Below are 21,648 nucleotides of genomic sequence, written 5' to 3'. Positions count from 1 at the left end.
AGGTAGGTACCTATGATACATTACAATTATTACGTACCTGTTGCTTTAAAAACTATTTAAAAATCACCACAATTATAAACTTTTTTGTTTCTGTCCTCACAACAATAAAACTAATATATTATACATTTGTTTACCTTCATATTGAACAATTATTTATTATTGACAGATCATTTCAACACCCAATCAGAGCCCGTATAACGACTAATAAATTTCGCAATCACTTGCATCGTGCAAAGTGGCTATGTTCAAATATCATAACAAAATTTGATCAACTATTTTTCAAACACTTACCAGTGTAAGATTCTTTAGATTTGAATAAGCGAGATCGTAGATCGTCCCGGTTGATTGTTGTTATCCACAGTTCTCTACGCCTTCGAGCTAATAGGTTTTTATCAGTAATTTTGCGGCACTCATACTAGTCACAGCTTGATGGGCTTTCACATTGGCATGCAACAATCATCTCTTCTATGTTAATAAGTCCAAAAATATAATATGAGAACTATTTAAAAAGGCAGTATAACCATTAACTAACTTTTTGTTTGTTGTTTCTCTTCCTACAAATTTTAAAACGCAACAACCATACATAACCAAACCACAGTCCCACAGCTGTGCCTTAGCTGCTATATTGGATAATTGTTGTCATGTCATTTGAACATCCAATCAGAACAAAGTTGTATTGCGACTGCGACGGGATCAAAGGTTTTAATCCTATTAAAATTCACCCTCATATCGCGCGTAACGAAGTATAACTTCAAAAATATATGATTTACGTGCTTGGGACATTTTATTATCAGCTAGGCATCTGAAATTTGATTTGCAACATAGCGAGAGTGTTTGTTTGCGAATTTTTGATATTAGTTTTACATTTTCAAAATGCACGGTTTGGTCACTACAAGATGTCCTCATTTTGAGGATATCGTTAACCAATGAAGTAAAAATATTCGATATTTATTTTTTAAATATGTACTGACAAAAAACAAAAACTAAAGTATTTTATTCAATTAAAATAATGTATGGTATATTACAAAACAATTTTTTTCATTACTTATACAGAGATGAACATTGCATTGAATATACATTGTATACACAAGTCATTAGTAACTATAGAAACTTATATTTCAACAAATTTAATATTTTGTTCAAAAGCTGTTAGATGTCAGCACATGTTCTTATTGGGCGGAATAGAATGTCCATAATCGGGAACAATGTGTTACAACGGTAAAAACACATGGAGGAAATTATAGGTGGTCTTAAATTGAGCACACGGTAAACGAAAGGGTTAAAACTCTGTCATTTATTGTTTTGCGTTGATTTAGTTTTCAACGCCCATTTAAGAACATGCATTCATTAAAAAAAACACATTTCTATTGTTAAAAACTATCCCGCCATTGAGATTAAACTCTATATAAAAACAAGTACCGTAGAGTCTTACGGAAACTAGGTAGGCAGGTTAATAAATAATAATAATAATTTTACTACAATACGATAGTACCTGTCATGCGGTTTATTTTATTAATAAATTTATACTTTTTAATCGATAATAAATCATTTGAATAGGTTAGCAAACCTAATATTAAATAGTCGTGCAACAAGTTACCTATTATAATTGGCATTGTCTTTCAAATTGAATTTTCACTAGATGAATATTTTCACATTATTCCCTATTGAATTTTCACTTGTCTTTCAAATTGAATTTTCACTTTCAATAATTCATTATTTTAATCTAGCCTTTTTGTTGGTACAAACGTGAATGATGTAAATATTCCTACTGATCATTAAAATTATTTTTTATGAATTATTTTTTTATCCAACAGCTAAGCAACTTTAGCCTGATCAGGGAACACAAAATTTTACAAAAACCTCCAAAAAAAAATAAAGGAAAGATGAAAATTTGGGAATAGGTAGTTGAAATTGTCAATTTTTACAGTTGAGTCCCTGAGTCTTTACCCGTGCGTCATCATTTAAAGCATACGAAATAAGTCGATGATAAGTTGGAAATTGAAATTTACTAAATGCAACAGCAAAAGACAGTGACTTGCTGTGGCGTTTAGTAAATTTCAATTTCTAAACTTTGCTGCATCCGACAACTGGAGGACCCTTAAAAATTTGTTGGACAATTGATTTTTTGAGTTTTTGCAGGATTATTTGATAAAAATACTTACACTTTACTGGTAATAATGTATGACAAATTTTTAAGGGTATACTCCAGTTGTCTTACGCATCAAAGTTTAGAAACGTCTATATTCGAAACGCCACCTTCCTGAAAATTTTTCGTATTAAACAAGTTGTCCGAATAAACATGAATATTAAAAAAATGATTACCTCATGGGGGAGGTAATAATTTTTTTAATGGTGGGCACAAAGACTACATAGATCAATCAAGTTAGTAAAAAATAAGCCGTTTTTCGACAGAATTGAAAAGACGAGGTTTGATAGTTGAAATGTGTAGTATGAGATATTACAAAAAGGCTACCATCTTGGGATTCATAAATTTTTTAGTGGAACAATTTTTAAATAAACAATCAAAACGTCAAACTTAGTTTTGTAATCATAACTTAAAAACTTGTTTATCTAGAGATTTCACATCCACAGGCAACTTTTTCAGAAAAAAAGATACATCGAATGAGATACGCTAAATAAAAATCAGTTAATAAACAAAAAAGTTATTGCAAAACGGACGACAAAGTCACTGTTTTTGAATATTGTTAATAACAATTTTATTGTTTATTAAAATATGTTTAAATATACCTAAACTTGAGAGCATTATGGTGTTTGAATGGTGTGCAAAAAATGGTCCAGATCTGTTGAATAGTTTCCGCAGAATTGAATTTGTTTATAAAATTTTTTGAAAAACGAGCGAATTTCTGAGGCTGGTCCAGTTAATATGGCTGAATGTATCTCAATAATCCGGGGCTCATTTACTTCGTTAAGATGTATACTAATAGCCTATGAAAAAAAGTAAAAAAAAAATACATGTACGTACACAAAATTATTTGTTAATAAATAGCAGTTTTTAAGCTTATAAACAATTACAATAATTGCGTAGAAATTAGATCAAATTAAATGACAATAAAAATACGGAAAGCTGGTTAAAACACACAACTTCTAAAAAAAATTTTATGTCCTACGACCCTTGGGGTCTGAGATGGCCCCTTTTTTTGAAAAAATCACTGTTACGTTAATTAACAACAATAAGAGCTGAAATTAACCAATTTTTTATAAGAAAACTCAAAGTTTTTAACAAAGCTTTTAGCAAGAAAAAATGTTAAAAATTGTTTAAACAGGATTGTTATAAACAGAGAGTGTTTTGCGTTCCGACTAAAGTAAAAAAAATAATGGGCGTAGCCGAATGAGAATAAATTCGCGGACTACCATTAGCTACATAGGCCGTTGCAGCTCATTTTTAAAATTGACAGTATACCGGATTTGAAGCTTAATATTATATATATTTTGGTAGAAACTTTAATTTTATGAATATTTTTATGTTGCACATTTACTTAGTAGAATTATGTTTTAAATAAATAAATTTAAAAAATAACAATAAAAAGGCCACTTCAAAAAAGGTTTATACATCCCATTAGCTGCTTTGTTTTGGATAATTTCGCAATGAAAATAAGATAAATGTTATTATTTTAATGTGGTACCATAGATAAAAAAAAATTAGTAAACTTGGTACAGTAGAACTCGATTGGTAGGTATAGACCATTTTTCCTTCTCTATTTTGAATCCGTGTGTAGTCCAGGATGTATCATCGACCCCGTTAGGTAAATTATTCCGATTCGTATTTTTTGCAAAAAACTTACTCACAAAAAAGTTCCTTATAACAAATCCAGAGGGTACCAAGAGCTACCGCGGTCGGAAAATTGTTTAAACAATTTTTTCATTAGTTTTATGTTTACTTATAAAAGTTTGGTGACAAACTGTTCAGTTTATAATTTTAATCAACGCAGCATTAAACCAGGTCCAGAAGAAGTTTTCTGGAAAATTTCAAGTGAAAATATGCAACAGGAAAAAAGTTACGCGACCTTATAGACGAGTGGCACTCCCCCCCCCCCAAAAAAAACGCTTATTTCTCGAGATATCAACCACGGTGTGGTGAATGGCTAATTTGGTCTTACTTTATGTTTTTGATTATGCTGAAAACGAAAATTAGTTTTATTTTGAATTTTAGATGGGGAAACATTGTCAAAATCACAATTTTACCCTAAAAATAAAAAAATGAAATCACGTTTTCCTTAAAATTAAAAGTTACACCACTTTTTTTCTATAAAACATTTTGTTCTCTGTACTCTAGATTTTAACATAAAATTAATTAAACAGCTAAATTTCAAATTTTGTCACTCAACTTTTGCGATTAAACTTTGCAATTCAAGAATCTGAACCTTTTATTTCAAACAATTTAAAACTTTCTTTATAGTAAGACAGAAATATTAAAGCAGGTCCCATTGTCTTCAGAAAGGTGAGAAATATATACTATAAAAATTTCAGAAAAAAAATATTACAATGGAACAGTAGTTGTAGAACAAAGTTAAACGCAAAAAAACGTGATTTTTTTTTATTTTTATTATATTGCGATATTTATATAAATTGCGATTTTAACATTGTTCCCCCATCTAAAATTAAAAACAGCCCTAATTTTCGTTTTAAGCACCATCAAAAATATAAAGTATGACCAAAATTAGTATCAGTATCTCGAGAAATAAGCTTTTTTTGGGGTGTGCCGCTCTTCTATAACGTCACATAACATTTTTCCTATTGCATATTTTAAATTAAATCTTTTTGGAAAACTTCTTCATGAATTATATTTTTTTTCTGTGTTGGTTAAAATTATAAACTAAAAAGTTTGTCACTCAACTTTTTTAAGTAAACATGAAACTAACGAAATCTGACGACAAAATGTTTAAAAATTAACTACTTCTCTTTTAATGTGTTTAATCATCTTATACAAATCTCATTGTTACCTAACTGCTTCAAAGATAACACAGTAAAATTTTCAAAAGGAAATATTTAGAGCGGCCAAAAATACAGTGAGTTAAAATTGAAAAATCATCAAAATTGATTTTTCGCATTTTTGCATAAAATTTGATTTTTGAACATGTTCCACTAATTCGAGAAAAAAATAAACTCCATATTCGGATTCAGAGACCTCGAAAACATAAGGAATGAAGAAAATTTGTCATTCACCTTAAAGTTGATTTTTGTGGTCGGTATAACGTAATTTTAGGAGTTGCTGCCGGTCGCCCACCGCGCCTACGATTCAGTCAGTCGACTACGCCCGCTATTTTTTACTTTAGTCGGAACGCAAAATAGTCTTTATTTATAACACTCCTATTTAAACAATTTTTAACATTTTTTCTTTTTAAAAACTTTGTTAAAAACTTTGACTTTTTTATAAAAGATTGGTTAATTTCAGCTCTTAATGTTGTTAATTAACGTAACAGTGATTTTTTCAAAAAATGGGGCTATCTCAGACCCCAAGGGTCGTAGGACCTAAAATTTTTTTTGGAAGTTAGGTATCTTAACCAACTTTCCGCATTTTTTATTGCCATTTAATTTGATCTAATTTCTACAAAATTATTGTAATTGTTTATAAGCTTAAAAACTGCTATGTATTAACCAATAATTTTGTGTACGTACATGTAATTTTTTTTTCATAGGCTATTAGTATACATCTTAACGAAGGAAATGAGCCCCGGATTATTGAGATACATTCAGCCATATTAACTGGACCAGCCTCAGAAATTAGCTCGTTTTTCAAAAAAATTTATAAACACATTCAATTTTGCGAAAACTATTTAACAGATCTGGGCCATTTTTTGCACACCATTCAAACACCATAATGCCCTCAAGTTTAGGTATATTTAAACATATTTTAATAAACAATAAAATTGATATTAACAATATTCAAAAACAGTGATTTTGGCGTCCGTTTTGCAATAACTTTTTTGTTTATTAACCGATTTTCGTTTTTGCCTATGTATCTTTTTTTTCTGAAAAAGTTACCTGTGGACGTCAAATTTCTAAATAAACAAGTTTTTAAGTTATGAGCAAAAAACTAAGTTTGACGTTTTGATTGTTTATTTAAAAATTGTTCCACTAAAAAATTGATGAATCCCAAGATGGTAGTCTTTTTGTATATCCAACGCATACTTTAATTTCCAGTTTCTATGTCCATGTATTTTCCACGATAATTTTTGAAATTAAATATTTCAGCTGTGTTTTCTTTGGAACAGGAGGATAAAAATATTTAAAGAACGTTTATGTCATTAGCTTTTTTATGCAAAATACTATCCTGTCTTTCGCGAAATTCCAGATCAATAAATACAACTAATTGGAATTTGACATTCTGCTTTTAGAATACCCTAATTATAACATTCCAAAGTTAAAAAGCAAAAAATGCTTTCGAAGGTTAAAGCCAAAGTGATTTTCGTCACGCGATCTTTTAAGCCATTCATCAATATGGCCGATTGTTACTGGAACAACTTTTTTAATCAATATAATTATGAATCCGCGTTTCTGAGGATAGGCATATACCTGTTCACTGCAATAAACTATTTTCAACAATTTTGAATCATTTGGTTCGCCGCGGTGAGGTGGTAATTTTTTTAATTAACAATAAATTATTGAATGGGGCAACCGATAGGTCATAAAAATTATTTTATTGTCAAATATTATTTCTGCAGGAAACAGTTATTTAACCTCTTCTGTGTGCTGTGATATCTGGGAACCTGGGTTGGTGACAACAATGACCAAAGCAAAGAAATTAAAGTCCGAATTGAAACTGCAGGCAAGCATTTATAAAAATGAAGACAATGCTTGCAAACAGATGCTTTCAGTTGCCTCTCAGATTGGGGGCTCTAAGATGCTACATTTTTTATATTACTATACGGAATGGAAGCTTGGACACAGAAGAAGTGCTGCATACAATAGACAAGAAAAGACAACTTTTCAACACAGTGAAAGTTAGAAAAACATCATACTTAGGCCACATAGTGAGAAATAGTAAGTACCAATATGCTCAACTTGTAGTGAAGGAAAAGACTATCGTGGCTCAGAAATATCCGACAATGGACAGGACAAAATTTTGAACAGCTAATAAGAACAGCTGAAGACAGAGAAGAGTTTGCAAATGTAGTAGCCAACCTCCATTGAGGAGAGGGCACTTTAAGAAGAAGAAGAATTGAAAATTCAGTGGTTTCAAAGGATTACCAATGTTGAAGTGCTACGATGTTTAAATAAGGAGTTAGAAATTATGAACAGTATAAAAACAAGAAAACTGGAATATTTGGGTCACATAACCAAAGGAGAAAAATATGAGTTGCTCAGAATTATTATGCAAGGAAGGATACAAGGAAGGATACAAGGAAGAAGAAGCATCTCCTGGCTGAGGAACCTTAGAGAATGGTTTAACTGTAGTTCATTACAACTATTCAGAGCAGCAGCCAACAAAGTGACCATAGCCATTATGATATCCAACCTCCGATAGGAGATGGAAATTTAAGAAGAAGAAGTGTGCTGTTTAGTTTAGTTTTGGACGTAATAGATCCCTATGTACCCGAGGGTACAACAGCACCCAGAATTCCCAATTCAAAACGTGGCTATTCGGCTAAGTAAGTCACCTGTCAAAATGGCTTTTTGGAAGGTTAACTTTTTTGGATGGCTTTTGAAATTATGGTTTAATCCCATATAAATACAAACACCTTGTACCACATAATATAAAAGATACATTGATATCCGTCAATATCAGGGTGAGGCAGATAAAAGTTCTATTAGAAATATCTCGAGAACTAAAGGCAACAGAATCATGAAAATTAGAATAAAGGGGTTTTGAAGAGTGATCTATTGAATAAAAATATTTTCATCTATTTGCTATTTCCGGTTATTATACCGGTTATAACTTCGTTTTTTCAAATGGGACATCCTGTATATTTTTACATTTTTGGTTTCTCCCCGATGTCTTCTTTCTTAAAATATGAGGTTTTGTAATATTATGCAAGATAGTTTAAGAGGAAACAGTAGCGATCAACAGGTAGCAAAAACGCGTTCCAAGATTGCGTCTGTAATTTTGAATATTTTTTCGAGATATTTGGCACACGTATTAGTAATATAATAAAGAATGGCGGTACAGAGCCCAATTTGAAAAATATATTAATATGTGGAAATTGCTCTGTAATTAAATACAATATTAAAAAAACGAGACTGTACCGCCATTAAGAAGAACAAAAAAATACACTTTCTTCAAATAAACTTTTTTATCCGATTCCTAGATTTTGTGTCATTTTGAAACTACTAAAATTTTTTATTTCATTACTAGTTCCAAAATGACACAAAATCTAGGCATCGGATAAAAAAGTTTATTTGAAGAAAGTGTCCATTCTTTATTATATTACGAATACGTGTGCCAAATATCTCGAAAAATATTCAAAATTACAGCCGCAATCTTGGAACGCGTTTTCGCTACCTGTTGATCGCTACTGTTTCACCGTAAAAGATAATTACGTTTTTTTCTTAATTTGGTAGCAAAATTCACACCCTGTAGAATTGTATTAGTTTGACATCGAAAACTCTATTTATGTTCAAATGGTTTTTAATATAGTCTACTATTGTTAATATTTGTTAGTATAGCTAATTTTTTAATTTGAGTATACCGGGTTGGTCGAAACTCGGAATGAGTCTTTTCTGAGTTTTCTTAAATGGAACACCCTGTATTTTAGTGTTGTAAGGAAATTATATTTTATGATACTTTTTTATTTCTTAAGCATTACCTATTCCTAACTGCTTTAGTTTGTGAGTTATTGGTGATTTAAGCCAAATATTAATTGCAACAAAAAATACGTGAAATTTTATTAGGTCGGCCATTAAAATATACATATTAATAAATATTAATCTAGACTAATCCTTAAAATTAGCAATAATGGTTGATCTATCAAAATACCTACGTAGTTAAAATTGTTGGTTCGAGTAACAATTAAGCAGAAATTAAAGCATTTAGGTATAGGGAATGCTTAAAAAATAAAAAAGTACCATAAAATATCATTTTATTACAATATTAAAATACAGGGTGTTCCTTTTAAGAAAACTAAGAAAATACTCATTCCGAGTTTCGACCAACCCTGTATACTAAAATTAAAAAATTGCCTAAACTGAAAATTCTTAACAATAGTAGACTATATTAAAAATCATTTGAACATAAATAGAGTTTTTGATGTCAAACTACTACAATTCTACAGTGTGTGAATGTTGCTACGAAATTAAGAAAAAAACGTAATTATCTTTTAAACTAACCTGTATAATATTACAATACTTCATATTTTAAGAAAGATGACGTCGAGAAGAATCTAAAAATGTAAAAATATACAGGGTGTCCCATTAAAAAAAAACAAAGTTATAAGCAACTTCCGGTATAAACGGAAATAGCAAATAGGTGAAAATATTTCTATTAAATAGATCACTCTTCAAAATCCCTTCATTAAAATTTTCAAGATTCTGTGCCCTTTATCGATATATTTCTAATAGGCCCTTTATGTGCCTCACCCTATATATTCATGTTAAGTATTTGTATCTTTACTAGTACATTTTCTATGCTCTTTGGAGATGCTTTTTCCTTCTGCACAAAATGCAATTTAAATTTTACCACCATACATTTTTTCACAAACCTTCCTGACACTTTTCTGAATCGAATGCAAAAGGTTTCGTGGTGATTCATCTTGCTGCGGAAAATTGGTAGATTTCTAGATTTAGTGCTTTTTAGTATTTACTTCAAAGCTTCGCCTAATAATAAAAGTCTAGTATAAATGGAGTGGCTATACGGAAGGAAAAATTGTACGTCAAAGAAATATTAACGATTGTTGATTATAAAAGTAAAATTCATTTTCCTTGTTTACTGTACGTTGACCTTTGAATAACGGCCATTAAAAACTAAAATTAGCAAACGCTAATCAATCCGCGAAGTCAATAAATTTGCTAGTAGCGAGACTAAGAGACTGTACAAAAAGAAACACCGAAAAACAGTTATTTAGAAATATTCTCCGATGGCAATAAAACTGATTGATTCGCCATTTACAAATGAGATTAAACTAATTGGTATGGTATTTCTTCGGCTGATGACAAATTGATGTTGAGATCTGCGTCGGATTAGGCCAGCCAGAAGTCGGTTTAACATTTGATAAATGCATTAGGTGTTTAAGAGGAAATAAGTTCAATATAGTAGTTTATGGAAAATTATAACAACATCAGATGTTATCTTATAAGATAACAACATCTTAAGAGATTCTTTTAAGATGTATGCAATTTAATATTTTTTTTCGACCGTTTAATAATATGCTCATTATTGATTATTTTGTTTTCTTATTATACTAAAATTGATTTTGCTATGGCTGTTCAAAATTTGCCTAAACTCGTGATTAGTTACTCGTTCAAGCCATTTTAACTACAGCTTTTTCAAAAATAATCACTTTGAACCGATGAAACTTACAGATCATGTAAATAATACATAAGCAAAGTAACTTGTGAAGTGGTAATGATAAAATTTATTTGTGATGTTAATTAGGGGGTGATTTTCGCGATTTTTTTTACCAAAAAATAAAAGGAACCAACAGTATTTTGAGCGTAACTCACTTACTTTTAATGTTACAAGGTTTTGTAAAAAACAAAAATAATTTTTTTTAAACGGTTTAAAAAAGTTGAAATGAATTTCCCCGAAAAGTGCTCCGTTTTTGGGTTATTTCACATTGAAATATTCGATTTTGAATTTTATGAAGAAGAACCTACTTTCATTAGCTACAACTCTGCTTCTACTGGGTCTACAGACCTCAAGCATACACCATTTTATTTTAGTTTTTTATAAGCTATATTTTTGCTAAGAATATTTTTTTCGGTGAAATACTTACTTTTTGAGTTATCTCCGAAAAACCGTCCAAAAACATGCTTTAGTCTGTTAAAAATGAACATATTCACTTGCAAATAACTCGAAAAGTATTGACTTAGGGAAAAAACTCTATGAAACAAAAGTTGTTTAAAATTAGTCATTTTATCCAATTCCGGACTTATTTTGAATGTATATTTTTCACCTTCGAGAGGGGATTATTCCCATCTATTATTAAAAAATGGAGGGGATGTAGAATTGTACTGGAAATTGTACTTGTAGTGGAAAACAAAAATAGAACTCTTTGAACCGCTGTAGACAGAGTTAAATGAGCCTTGATGATCGGTAATCTCCATAAAGGATGAGACATATGAAGAAGAATCTTCAGAATCCACCAAAATCTCTTCTATAGTTCTTAAAAGGTATAGTTCTTAAAAGGCATGGGTCCATTCGTTTGGCATCTGCCTTTTAACAAAAAGTTAAAAGATTCATAAATACTGGAAAGCCTTAAATTTATTAACAAATAAATTACAAGAATCCAATATAACTTTATTTACAGGCCATAGTTAGAGATGAAAACCTCTTTTGAATATGGATTCAGTTAAAAACAGCATCATTGGTGTTGAATATACTGAAAAACATCAAATAATACCTGTACGTTACTTTTATTATAATTTATGCTGAGTAAAAAAATAATATCAGGACACATAATAAAGGTGTAAGGTGAAATATTAAATATAATATGTTTATGTCAGTGTGATCGGCCTATTGAACTGAAAGGAGTATATTTCAAACTTATAATTTTATAAAAATACCAGTTTGCGAAATCAGGTTTGGAATCGAAGATTTCATATTTTTAACTCTAACAAGCAAAACGAGCCATTAAAATATTTTGTATTCAGATGATGACATGAGTTGTATACATGTAACAGTAAATCTTTAAGAAATGTTAAGCAAATTAGCACTAATTTTCAAAATTCTTGTTCAAATTCTTTATCAGAATTTAAAGATAGAAATGATGGTTTTTCATCTGTTAGTCAGAATTCAGGTATTCGTATTTTTGATTTTAACAGGTTTGAAGCTAGAGCGGGCTTGTATCGTCGCAACCGTTAGCGAAATTATTCCGATTCGATTTTTTTTGCACAAACTTACTCAAAAAGAGGTCCTTATAACAAATCCACAGGGTACCAGGCGGTGCCGTGGTCGAAAAATTCTTTAAACAATTTTTTTTTAGAACAAATTCACAAAAATAACATTTTTACTTCGAACAAACTTTTTTAGATAACTTGTGTTATTCTGAAGAAAAAAGGTCTCTTGTCATTTTTCTCTAAAATTGACTTTTGTCGAGTTATACGCGATTTAAATTTGAAAAATGCCAAAATGGCCATTTTCAAGGCTTAATAACTCGATTAAAAATTATTTATTATTATGGAAAACCACGGAAAAGAGAGTGCGAAGGAATTGGTATACTAGTAAGAGACGAATACATATTATACTCTAAGTTTTGCTGACGACCAAATAGTGATCATACCAGACGAATATGACCTCAGTTTTTATGATGAGAAAACTGGAACAGGAGTATACAAAGAACGGGATGGAATAAACCTAAAAAACTGAATACCTAATAAAATAGAATATAGAAATAAAGCTGGAAATAGACTAAGGTAAACAAATCAAAGAAATAGATAAGTAAATACAAGCATTTAGGTTTCATAATAATAGACAAAGGAACAACTGAAGAAGATATAAATATAGAATAGGACAAACAAGAGACAGCAGACGAAAATTGAACCCGATACTGTGGGATAAGAACATCTGTATAAAAACAAAAAGAAGAATATATAACATCATGACAAGAAGCATCAGTAAAAAGAAAACCAAAAATAAAATAAGACCAACAGAGATGAAATTCCTAATAGTCTGGGCTGATTATCGGAGAATAGGCCATTTTTGGGAAAAGTTATTTACTAGCAATTTTATTGCTGGAATCGAATTATAAGATCCTATATATTAATAATATAGCAAAGTCCTCAGATAGTGTGCTACTTTATTTATAAACAAAATGGCGCCCGAAAATCGTGTTTTTTTCAATTATTGCTCTAGAACTCCGAAGATTTTAACTTTAAAACACTCAAATAAAAATTCACCGTGATTAAATTCTGCATAGAGACGTGGTTTTCCCGATCTGCTCCGACGAAAATTTTCCTCGGAAAATGCGGGTTTTCCCAACAAAATTTTTAATTTTCAAATAAAGTTTTAGATAAGTAATTATTTACCAATAATTAAATAATTTGGTGACTTAAAAGCCTTCTTGGTTTAGATTATAGTTCCAGAAGCTGGTGAAAATTAAACGAATATTTTAGCAACAATTCAATTGTTAATTAATAATTTACGGTCGCAATAATAACCAAAATAATTATGATGCACTGATCAAACTTTGAAATCTTATAAAGATGAGATGCCTATTTAATATCTTGTCGACAAAATATAAATTTTTTATTTTTTTGCATAATCTTTAAATGTTTAAAAAAATAGTTATAAACAAATTAACGTTTCTCAGAAAGTTTTTATTATATTATAATTTTAAAAAATAGCTAAAATGCGCATTTCAAATATCTTGAAAATGAATGCTTTAAAACTTTTTTGCAACCATTTGCAAAAAAGTTATGAAACAGCAAAATAAACATACTATTACTACGGTGTTAATAATTTTTTTTAATTCTTTCAAAGCGTAGAAGTGAGTTTAAAGTACAAGCTAATTATTTATAAAACAATATCGATTATCAGCTTAATGGATATATTTTAATTAAAGATTATAAATATATTTTTTTGTAATTTACACGCGCGAAAGTAGAATAATACAGTACCGTAGCTACCCGCCCACATACACAACTCGCGCGAGTTTAAGCGTGTCAGTCGCTTCGAGTGAACATTTTATCTCCGGCTCTGTATCAAGCTTACTTTCGCGCTAAAAATTACAAAAAAAAAAGTATTTTTAATCTTTGATTAAAATATAACCATTGCACTAATTTTTGACATTCTTTGTGAGTAATTAGATTGTAGCATAGACTCACTTTTAAGCTTTGAAACAATTAAAATAAATTATAAGCAATGGAGATATCGTATATTTATTTTGCTGTTTCCTAACTTTTTTTCAAATGGTTGGAAAATTTTTTTAAAGCATTCATTTTCAAGACCTATGAAATACGCATTTTAAGTATTTTTTAAAATTAGAATATAATAAACAATTTCTAAGAAATGTTAATTTGTTTATAACAATTTTTTTTAAACATTTAAAGATTATGCAAAAAATGAAAAATTTATATTTTGTCGACAAAATATTAAATAGGCATCACACCTTTATAATCTTTCTAAGTTTGATCAATGTCTCATGATTATTTTGGTTGTTATTGCGACTGTAAATTGTTAATTAACAATTGAATTGTTGCTAAAATATTCGTTTTATTTTAACCGGCTTCTGAATTTATAATCTATACCAAGAAAGCTTTTATTTCACCAAGCTATATAATTATTAATAAATAATTACTGGCCCAAAAAATTTATTTGAAAATTCGAGATTTTGTTGGGAAAACCCACATTTTCCGAGGAAAATTTTCGTCGGAGCAAATCGGGAAGAACATGCCTCTATGTAGAATTAAATTGGATTGAATTTTTATTTGAGTATTTTTGGTGTAAAGTTAAAATCTTCGGAGTTATAGAGCAATAATTGAAAAAAATACGATTTGTCGGCGCCATTTTGTTTATAAAAAAAGTAGCACAATATCTGTGGACTTTGCATACCTATATTAATAATATATAAGATCTTATAATTCGATTAAAGTAATAAAATTGCTGGTAAATATCCTTTCTTTGTACTTTACTAATTAGACCAACGTATTATAACTATTTTTTTTTCAAAATTTAAAGATTATGCAAAAAAAAGAAAAATTTATATTTTGTCGATAAAATATTAAACAAGCATCTCATCTTTATAAGTTTGATCAATGTATCATGATTATTTTGGTTATTATTGCGATCGTAAATTGTTGATTAACAATTGAATTGTTGCTAAAATATTCGTTTAATTTTCACTGGCTTCTAGAATTACAATCTATACCAAGAAATCTTTGATGTCACTAAGTTATTTAATTATTGATTAATAATCACTTACCTAAAACTTTTTTTGAAAATTATAGTTTTTGTTAGGAAAACCCGTATTTTCCGAGGAAAATTTTCGTCGGAGCAAATCGTGAAAAACGTATCTCTATGCAGAATTTAATTGTGGTGAATTTTTATTTGGGTGTTTTTGTTGTAAAGTTAAAATCTTCGGAGTTATAGAGCAATAATTGAAAAAAATACGATTTGTCGGCGTCATTTTGTTTATAAAAAAAGTAGCACACTACCTGCGGACTTTGCATACCTATATTATTAAAATATAGGATCTTATAATTCGATTCCAGCAATAAAATTGCTGGTAAATAACTTTTCCATGAATTTTGCTAATTAGCCCAGAGTATAAGCAGAGGTTGTAGAACAACAAGTAGAGATAGAATAAAAAACATCGAGGTTATGAAAAGAATGGGAATAACCTCAGATATAATAGACTACATCGAGCAGAAGATATTAACCTGGTACGGACATGTCCGAAAAGCAGACCAAAATCGTTGGTTAAACAGAATAACAAAGTAGAGCCCGATAGGAAGAGAAGCAGACCACACAGATCTTTCAGAGATGAAGTGGACGAAAGAATGGAAGAAGAAATATGCAGGAAGGGGACTTGCAAATTGCAAAACAGAAAGTACTGGATAGGACTGGCAGTACCGGCGCTAGGGTATAAGGTGCCCGCCTGCAAAAGTAGCATAGGCGCCCTTCGGTTCCTTTTAAATTAGTATTTTGTATAGCACCAGCAGAAAAAAGCTCAATTTGGCGCCCCCAAACAGGGGCGCCCGCCTGCAGTGCATCCCTTGCAGGCCTGTTATCGCCGGCCCTGAGGACTGGAAAACAGTAAGAACTGGAGAGGACGGTTAAGTTAAGGAATACAGTGAAAACTGTATCAGTAACTGTAACTATGTATTGTCATATTCGATGTCCTCCCTGTGAATGTAAATGACTACAACAGTGACTAAAATATAGTCATTTTATATATTATATTTCTATAATACAACTTTATACATCACACCAAAAACCTATTTAACGTATACAGTCAAGCATACCACTAGCTCGAGATCAATCAACATATTCAGATAAATCCAAACACGAATAACATAAGTATCTGAGATAAAAACAGTGTGTCTCCTCTTAGAAACACTTTCTCTAATTGATAAAATATTAGGTATTGAAAAGCGATAGCCGGATTCTCACGGAAGCCTGCAGCTATTTATTTATGGACAGCTAAGGCTGTTACAAAATTGTTATTTGCCTAATTTAAGAGTAGACATTTACATAATAGACCAGTACTCACTCCTACATTACATTCCATAAAGCTTTTTTGCGATATATAAGATATACATAATATTACCATTTAAGGACATGTTTGCAGTGTTTTATATGACAGTTAAAATTTTGTATTTGACCTATTAAATAATATTTAGTTGCTTAGCAAAACAAATTATTTAGACAAAAATGGCTTGTTTTGTACAAGCTGTGAGAAGTTTAATGATTATTTTAGGGCCTAAAATGTTCCTCTGCGTCAGTGTTGCCAACCTCATTTCTCGAAATGATGATCGCTCGAAAAAGATCCGATTTGTCACGAAAAGATACGCTCATAGGCGTAACCAGGGGGTTTGGGCGTTATAACCCGCCCAGTGCTTTCTAAATGCATTTTATTTTTCGATTCCTAAGAAAACTAATATAGTCGGTTCGCTAAACTCAGACACAACTGGCTAATGATTTTACCAAATTTTACCAAATTGGCAAAGTTACTTACTAAAATCACTAGCCAGTTGTGTCTGAGTTAAGCGAACCGACTATAAGTATTTTTGAAAAATTTAAACGCAGAATGAAAGATTATATTATTACCGAGGGCCGAAAGTTCCTGAAGACTTCTATAATGTTTATTGTAATAAGTTACAAGGGCGAAAAAAACAATAAAATTGAGTGTGATTCTTAATTTCAAATTTCTCAATAAAAAAAAACCTTTTTTTATTCGAAGAGACTTTTGGCACTCGGTAATAATATAATCTTTCATTCTACGTTTAAATTTTTCAAATATACTTATTAGTTTTTTCAGGATTCGAAAAAATTAATGAGTTTTAAAATTATTGGTCCGAAATTTTGCCCCTACCTACGCTCTTTTAACAACTAAAGATTTACTACAACTAAATTAATAGAAACATAACTGACAGTCTTAAAACATTAAAAACCTAAACATGTACGTAATCCAAAACACAAAAAACACAATAAAGCACAAAATTCTTATTTTTATGTTATATTGTAACATTTTTTTAAGGTATTTTTTACACAGCCAGTATTACCGACACCATCTTTTGTCGCCAATAAAGCCCTAATTGTAGATTTACGTAAGAGGCTTTTTTATCTGTTTTTATATTGAATAGATTACAGAAAACCCTTTCTACACTATATAGCGTTTGAAAATACATAGTAGAACGAATAGCAATGAAAATACTTTTTTCAAATTAGGAAACGAATATACGTTAGCTGTATTTTTTAATTTTACCATTTATCCATTATAAAAAAGTGTTTTCACAAACCAAGACTTATTTCAACAGACGTTTACTTATGAATTGCACAACATAAAATAAAAATAAAACTAAATCGTGCAGTAGCTATCATAAGTTTAAAGACTAAAAACCCATAAATAAAATCGGAGGGCAGAATCCCTGTTTTTGAAATTTGAATTGGATCAGTATGCCTTTGGAAACATTTGTGCATTAAAATTCTAAACAAAACAATTCGCACATGTCCCTTTTGTCCCTTATTATCTTAGATAATTACTATGAAAAGTATCGGATGTCGCTAAGAAAATAAATTTGGGTGGAACCAGAGAAACTAAATGTGTTTTGGGAATATATGAATGAGAAGCGGATTTTTTTCAAGTTTATTTTTAGTAATAGTCTGTTGTAGTAGATTGGTAGATACACTAAAAGATATACGCAAATATTCGATTTATTTAAAAATACGAAGGAGATACGACAACTCTCAAGAAGATACGCAAATCGGATAATTATACGCCGATTGGCAACACTGCTCTGCATGTCCCCTGCAAATCCATATCTGTTTTATTTGTGGATTTTAGAGAAGCGTATGGTAGAGTCAAAATATGTCGAGGAATGGAACAATTTGGCTATACCAAAGAGATTGATCAGGCTAGCAAAAATGACACTAAATAAGTCTTCCTGTGAAATTGCTTTTCATGGTCACATTTCAGAACAATTTACTGTTGCAAAAGGCTTGAGACAGGGAGATCCTTTCTCCAGTACATTATTCAACTTCATGTTAGAATCTCTAATCAGCATGAAGGCTTAAGAAAAAATCATGAAAAATGAGCACCAGTGCATGGCATTTGCTGATGATCTAACGATCCTAGCAAGAACCGCACAAGAATTGGGAAGAGATGCGAAGAAAATTATCGGAGAGGCACAGAAATTAAGACTGGAGCTAAACGAAGACAAAACCAAATATATGATCATGGGAGGGACAGAAGAAAAAAAGTAAAAGATTTTATTGTGGGGTCTATAAGTGGTAAAAGATATATAGTTTTAAAAGGGTTCACAATTTTGAATACCTAGTTTAGTTGTCACCTAAACTCTGCCATGTAAGATTCTACCTACAATTTCCCAACCAATATGGTTGATGTCATGTAATGCCAGGGGTTAATCTGGAAATATTTTTAACATCCTTTAAAATCGGATAATATAATGTAACCCCAAATATTTAAAATCAATTTAAGGGTGTTTCCCGTACATTTTGGTGGCTTAAAGCATGTAAACCTGTGATAACACTGATGATGAAATATTGATTCCGAAAACGTTTTGTTCTGATACAGCCCTTTTCAGGGAATTTAAAGATACACGACAATTAGACCGAAATCATTAGACCGAAGGCAGTAGACCGAACTCCTTAGACCTAAATGGTAAATAAATTTAAAAAGTTTGCAGTAAATTATGCTAAAATTTTGTATATCTGTCTTTTTGTTTATTGTATTTTTTTTTTGATATATTTACATGTACAAGAAGTTTGCTGCGCAGTAATGAACGCAACCTGTATCAGTAGCCAGATGGATGGTACGGTGTTCGAGGAAGCATAGGGAATAATATATTAAAGAACCAGTTGTCTTAAAATACTTGTTTTTCCGACGTTGCTAGCTCATATGGGGTGATTTGAAATTCACTTCTAGGAAGATTATAAAATTTCAATTCTTTTAAGACAGCTTACTGATTTAGTCAAAAGAGGTAACTGATCTAGTACAAATCTTATTTTTTTGTCAAGGATATTATACATAGAAATTAAATTTATAGAATCTACCTATACATACTAAAAGAAGACGTACTGGTCTATATCTCAATAAGTATTAGTGTTATTTACATAATACGATATTAGTGTCTCAGTATCAAATCTCGTTGTCCATTAATATTCAACAGATTATTTTCAAGTAAATCTTCAACACTGATTAACAGTATTTGTTTACCAATAAGAGTACCGGCAATATTGTATTATTTACCGTTTTAACACTTTTCTTTTGATTTATGTTCAAACGACTCTTGGGAAAATTTATGGTTTTATTTTTTATGTCGGCAAATGTGTTTATGGTGTGCTATAAAGGAAGGTGTGAAAAGTGACGCATCTATTTTGCGGCTCATTAACACGGTATTTTGAAAGATATTGGGATTTAAACAAGTTCCTTTAAGTTGAGATTGCGTGATTTATATCTTTATGAACTGTTTTAAATAGGTTAAGTAGAATGTACTCATAGATGTACTCAATATATCGGAAATTTTCCTACCATACTAGGTCCATCAAGGAAATTGATTTAAACAAAATATCTCATCATCATAATTATGTATAACTGTTCCAAAATACTCTGTAATAAGCGAACGGTTCATCCCCGAAAAGACGCTAGAAACGAAATATACCGACCATTTTTTTGCATTTCTAGCGCACCATTATCCATTTCTATATATTTTTCAAAGTTCAAATTTATCTCTTTTTATTTTTACATTTTACAAATAATGTACTGGCTACTTGATAAATCGCAACTCTCACTCGAGAATAAAATACTGATTTACAAGATCATCCTCAAACCTATTTGGTCTTACGGAATTAAACTTTGGGTTTCAGTAAACCTTCCAACACCAATATTCTACAAACTTTTCAGTCGAAAACCATATGAACAATAGCCAACGCTCCATGGTACGTTTCCAACCATACAATATACAACGATCTTTGAATTCCATTCATAAGAGAAATCATTGACCTTCAGGCAAAGAGATCCAAAGAAACATAGGTATTCCACAAATGATTGCCAGATCATTATACTAACCACCACTACTTACTAGACGTCTAAACAGAATCTGGCCTGAAAATCTTGGGGATTAGGTGTAGACTTGGAGAACCGTTAATGGACGGTATCCACTACAAGCCACATAATATCACTCACTCATTTACTAAATACTCCTGTACTACTGATAGTCCAGGCTGTATCATTGCCCCCGTTAGGTAAATTAGTCCGATTCGATTTTTTTGCACAAACTTACTCAAAAAGAGGTCCTTATAACAAATCCACAGGGTGTCAGGCGGTACCGTGGTCGAAAAATTGTTTAAAGAATTTTTTTAAACAAATTCACAAAAACAATTTTTTCACTTCGGACGAATTTTTCTATATATTATTTGTGATTTTTCTCTGAAATTGATTGGCGATTTAAAATTTGAAAAATGCGAAAATTACCATTTTCAAGGCTTCATAACTCGATTATTGAAAATTATTATTATGAAAGTCAGAAAGTCGCCAAATCAAAGTTTAAAGGAAATGGGGCGTTTTCGTAGTGCGACGTTCCAAAGTTTTAACCTGTTCAACAACTGATTCAGTAGATCGTGAGATATAGAAAATGATAGTAGTTTTAAGTTGCCTTTTTTAGTTTTTGAACTCGTGCATTTGTCGGCTTCCAGCTCTCCCGTCACTTACCACGACTAGTCACCAACTGAACAACATTTTTAAAAATTCGTGTAAAATACCAACTTTTCGAATATGTACAATGATTTTTTCTACGGACAATATTTTTAAAGTTGTTCTAAATGTTTATAAACTACAAAATTTCAATAATTTGGCATTAGTATTTGACTATATTAGATAATTTTTTTATCTTTTTTTAGTACATTTTGATAGTATCAACTTTCTACTTTCATTTGACATACGCAGAATTGCCGTATCTTCATTATTTTCTGTCTTATGTTATTGCAAATTAAAGGTCTCTGGAAAAGACAAATAGAATAACTTTTAAACTAATTAATGGATCGGTCTCAAATTTTGAGGGTTTGTTAAGTACCCCAATACACAACTTTGGGTGAAACACTAAAGTTCTAAAGTAGTTTTGGAAAAGTTATTAACAAATAACGATTTTCACTTATTTTGCAGTTTGCGTAGCAACAAATTACCTTTTTAACTTTCAAAAATCGGCGTTTTGAAGGTCTTTCTATGTTTTAAAAAATTAAATTTTATAGTTTTATGTCAACTGTTTAGCTTTTGAATGGGGTGCAAAAAATCGAAAAAATCGCGATTTTTGCACTAAATTGTTAATAATTAAAAAACGGACGCGAACTCTAGGCAG

At 30.6% G+C, this 21,648-nt stretch overlaps 1 protein-coding gene across 1 annotated transcript in view; it reads left to right on the top strand.

Moving 5' to 3' along the window:
- Nucleotides 1-21,648, top strand: part of LOC114325448 (protein Wnt-7b) — a 444,311-nt gene that overhangs the window by 26,933 nt on the left and 395,730 nt on the right. The window lies entirely within an intron of this gene.

This window comes from Diabrotica virgifera, chromosome 1 (assembly GCF_917563875.1).
Source record: "Diabrotica virgifera virgifera chromosome 1, PGI_DIABVI_V3a".
In the NCBI taxonomy this organism is placed as follows: Eukaryota; Metazoa; Arthropoda; class Insecta; order Coleoptera; family Chrysomelidae; genus Diabrotica; species Diabrotica virgifera.
This window is presented reverse-complemented; position numbering and strand designations above follow the sequence as displayed.